Below are 5,253 nucleotides of genomic sequence, written 5' to 3' on the forward strand. Positions count from 1 at the left end.
AATATGAGGATGGGGGGGTGCTATTTTTAACACAGCCCATAATGATTTACATTTTAATCTGGCGAAGTGAGTACAACAGCGTTTAGGTGAAATCATCTTTAGTCCCTTCAATGCACCTTGGAGGTTACTGAGTCACGGAAACTCCTTATAATGGAACATTAGTTAAGAACATATTTAAAGTGATTACAAAGACAATCAGAATTATAAAGATATACCCTGTGAGTGACTTCAACACACTTTTAAGCACTCTAAATGTTCATGAGGCAGTAAAAAAAAAAAAGCTTCACTGTAATATGTCATAGATCTGGCTCCCATATGAGGTATGCGGGGCCAAAATATTCAGAGTTGTACTTCATTACCACATGAACACAGTGACCATCTAGCTGTGACGCATTCCGTGCTAATCTACTGCCCTCAGCAGCATAAACCTCAGCGAGAACCCTTGCTGGATTTTTTGTGAGCTTTGGAGTGGCAGATACACTGCACCGTAGCGGGAGGGGGCCAGGGGTTGGCCTGACAACGGTGTGCTTAATAAAGCAGCTCTATGCCAGGGAAACGAAGGAAGATGGAAGAGCTGCCCTTAGTAATCGCCTGTATGCAATTCAGGCCTCTCAGGCCTCCTGGTTACAGGAGAATGGGGCTGGAGGCATGCAGCGGTCTGTAGCCTGCAGCACCAGAGCCAGCCAGGCAAGAAACTCACACTCTGGCTCACCAGGATTTATTTACAAGCGTTGTAAGTGTCAGTAGGGGTTTTATTTTTTAAACTAATATGAGGTCGGTTTTGATTCTAGATCTTAAAAATGCCTTCTTTCTTCATCTGTTTCAACAAGCAGGAACAAGTTTCAGAAGAAGAAAGTGTTGGATTATATGGCAGTATTGGCTTTGTATCTGCTTTGGGGTCATAATGCATGTAGCCTACTGTATAATTTCACAGTAGAAACCCACATCTTAAATATTACATTAAATGAAGTTTTCATTTACAACTGACAATTTATATCTGATACATCCATGGTCAATAATTGTCTGGAATTCATTTGTGTTTATAACAAATGGTCAGCCATAAATGTCATTGTCAGTAGTACTCATGTGCATACTCTAGGTGTATCATACCATTCATAAATAAAGTCACATTTATAAATAAAGTCACGTTCATAAATAAAGTCATGTTCATAAATAAAGTCACATTTATAAATAAAGTCATGTTCATAAATAATTTCACGTTCACAGCCAATGCAGTCATCTTCCAGCTCGAGGCACGATTACATCTGTTGTGTATTTGAGGAGAAATGAATGGCCATTTTAAGCTGTGCTCATCAGATAACCAGGCTCTTCACGCAAGCTCCAGTCGAAAAGCAGGAAATACCACAAGGAAATGATGAAGAAATCTGATGCCATTGGACATATATAATCTTATCAGTGCCTTTGAAAGTAACTGCACAATATAAAATGTGGAAATTGCAGGAGTCCCACTAGAGGAAGAGAGAACTTTCTAGGTTTTTAAGTTTTCTAAATGGACTTCTGACCCACATTTGAGTGAATTCTATAGATGTGTAATTCAAAGTTGCTGTCCCACTTCTTAAATCCTGGCCCCTTGTCCATGTTACCATTATTTGTGGTTAATTTTTCACTGAGTGTATGATTAAATGCATACACTGGATTCTCTGTTGAGTGGCACAGACACACAGAAAAGCAGAGAAAGCATACATAAGTAAAACAATTCACCATCTGCCCCACCACTGTCTGCCAAGCCTCAGCCTGCCAGAACATGTTTCTTAAAAAGAGCAATGCTACAGCTTTGGACACTGAAGAATCACATGGCTATGTTACACCTACATTTATTTACTGATCTGCACAGCACAACACTTTGCTTGTAATCTTTAACATTTGTGGTTATTCTGGCTAGTTTGTTTACCAATTCAAGCCTTTATGGAATTTGATATATGTATTTGCATATTATTTTCTATGCAAAGGTCATGAGACCACTGCGAAGATCTATGCTGTCATCTGTAAAACAGAAGGATCAGAAGCCATAAACTCACAAATAAATAGACACCAGTTGATTACAAGGATGTAAGCAAAGCACATACTAACATATTGAGTACCTGTACAGGAGTTCAGAAAGTGATACGTGAATCTTTTGGTCAGATACCAAATGACTTTGTTAGCGTTATATCCAGATTTTAAACTACGTCCATCTTATTCTGTGTCTTATTTTCATGCCACTATTCCTGAGGTCATTTCAAAATGTTTTCAAATAGGCGAATGGGAAACAGCGTTCTCATTACTCATATATTTGTATGTACTTTGGAGGATCTTCAGCTGTGCAAGTCAAATAGGAAGACGTGACACACAGCCAACGGAACTCATAATCTAAACACATATCTAGCGTCGTTGTCTGGCATCTACTTTACAAACCGTGTTTAACCAGCCAACGAAAGAGACCCACGCTTTCGTTTCGTTTCGTTACAACGCAGTACCCCAATAGTGAAGAAGTTACATAAGAATGTAACTTCTGAATGAAGCCCCCGTAGCTCCCATAGCTGACGTCTGTTGGAAATAAAAGGCAGGCATGTGTGCGGGAAGGGCTGGATGTCATTGCAACCGGCTCCAACTGCCACATCACCCAGCGACGGTGACCCACTTACTTTGCCCCCAGGGGACGTTGAGGCACACCCATAGTGAGACGCTGCGTTTGGTTCAATAAACAGCCATCCACCTTAGTGTTCTGCGGACGAGCTGCATCAGTGCAGACGCAAATGCCAGGCCCCATAAGGCTTCATTTTGTACCGCTTTTTTTTGCCAAGCGACGACTGTGCAAGCGGGGCACAATACGGGCTGATGCATTAATTATTATGTTTTAAGTTTGCAGATTTCGCATCTGTCGCGGTATGAAAGCAGTAGGCCTATTATTTGCTGTTATTTGCTCTTTGCATAACTAAGCATATGTTTGCAAAGAAGAACAAAGAGAAAGAAAAAGCAACATTAATTTTCAAGAAAATGATCGTATCACTGGTTTATCTTTTTATAATAAGCCTACTTTTATACTTTTTTTTTTAATATAAATGGGCCAATATAGCAATATCTTTCTTTATTTAAATGCAGCAATATCTCCCCTGCCAGAATAATGAGCACAGCTCTAGTAAGGAGATTTTTAAAGAACGGTAGGAACGTAAAAATGTTGCTTTCTTGCATTTCTGAAAACATTCGTTTTACAATACCTAATCAAACGCAAATTACAAAAGCAAAAATAGAAGCGGGAAAATTTTCCAGTTGCAAAGTTAACTTTTGTTTCTTCACTTTGCCTCTATCCCTTAAATAACAAAAGGACATTCGGTGTATGATGAAATGAGTTTCGCGCGTAACGCGGAGAAACTGTGGAAATCCAAAGTGGTCAAAATCCGCCTCAAACGAAACGCGTTTTATTTGTAAAACGCAGAAAAAAGCGGCATTATTTTTCACTACTCCGTAAAATACGCCGCAAAAAAACAATAAAAAACGCCGTATTTTACGCCTTTATATGTCAGTTGAAACTCTGTAAAAAAGTGCCGTTTAAAATGCCGTTTAATTGTATGATAATGAGCTCCTCCTATTTGGTTTGACAGCCAATAAACTTGAACTTTCTTCACCCAATCACTGACGAACAAGGTCAGATCGGACCAGTTCACTACAGATGTTAATCGGCTGATGAACCAGTGCTCAAGTTTGTTTATTTTTGGGATTCACGTATGTGTTCATTCACTCAAGAATTTATTTATTCATACACTTATTAGCTAGCTAGGTTAGCTAGCTGGCTATAATTTTAGTCGACCTAGCAGTAGTGACCATGGTTAGATACTTTGAATATCGTACTTTAAATGGGCAATTACTTTAAATAGGCAATTGGCTAACTAGTTAGCTAACTAGCTAGCAACATTTCCTACAGCTGGAAGATGGCGAGCAGGAATTTAATTTTGCCTCGTAGATGGACACAGAATGACAGCACTCGACAATCCATGACCCGATGTAATTTAATCCAAATTAACGAGTTAATTGCTGAGTCTGTTAAACTGGTAAAATGCTAACCAATTACAACTAGCTAACTGATAATTGGCTGCAAAACAGAGCTCACCCAAAGGTAGGTGTAATTGACCAGTCATGAGTTGTTTCTAGCGCTAGACTGGAAGCAAGTTTATCTTGCAGGAACAAATTAACATTTGTGTTGAGCTTGTTGCCTATCTAGCTATCAGAGGTTCGGGTTGGTAGTGTCATTATAGCAACTGCTGACTTTGGACTTCTGGTTAAAACTGAATGAATGGGGAAGGAGTTATCACAACAAACTCCAGAGGGATGCCAAACAGTGAATATGGATAACGACGCTCTTGGTCTTGGAGTATCCCTGTTTTGTACCCTTGTGTCCTTGCTCCAAGTCTAGCACTGGGCAGTTGGGACTTTCAAAGCTTCAAGAACTGCCTGGTCACAAAGCTTTTGAGTTGTTTTTTTTTATTTTTTGATTATTTATTCAAATTTGAGCAGTGGGAGCTTTGAAAACAAAGGCCTCACCTGTATGCTCACCCACCCTGCTGAAGAGGCTGAAAGACTGGGCTGGAGATTTTACTAATTAGACCAGCAGCAACTTTATTCTGTCTGGTTTGGTGACTTTGTGTCCTCTGTGCACTTCAATTACAGCACTTTCACCCTTAGACATAGCTGTGATGGACTTGATTCTCACTGCCACTCTGTTAAGGTGACCTCACATTACTAGATGCTCACACATTACACTGGTTTAAAATTTCATGAGTTTGCCCATGTATCATTCAGTTCAAATTTACTTGTATAGTACTTTTCATTACAGGTGTAATCACAAACCAGCTGTACATAGTTCAGAGTCCAATTACAAGGCAACATTAGCAAAGAAAAACTCCTTTCAGATCATGGAGAAACCTTGAGAGCAACCAAGACTCAAGTGTATCCCATTCTCTGGTAGACACCAGATATCACAAGCAAAAAATCAATGGGAGATAGGAGCCAATTTAAGAAAAGATGGGAAAATACAGTAATTAGTAATGTATTTTGCGGCGTAAAAGCGTCCAAAACGCCGCTTTTTGCGGTGTTTTATAAATAAAACGCGTTTCGTTTGAGAGGACATTTGACCACTTTGGCTTTCCATAAATCTTTGGCTTTCCCGGGCTTCCCTCCGCGGCCGGGTCCAGCAGCCCTGGAATGCGACCGTGCGCGCGCTCTCGTCGCGCGCCACACGGGCACGAGCGGCTGTGC

The sequence above is a fragment of the Electrophorus electricus genome, chromosome 4 (genome assembly GCF_041902795.1).
Source record: "Electrophorus electricus isolate QZ-2024a chromosome 4, ASM4190279v1, whole genome shotgun sequence".
NCBI classification, from domain to species: Eukaryota; Metazoa; Chordata; class Actinopteri; order Gymnotiformes; family Gymnotidae; genus Electrophorus; species Electrophorus electricus.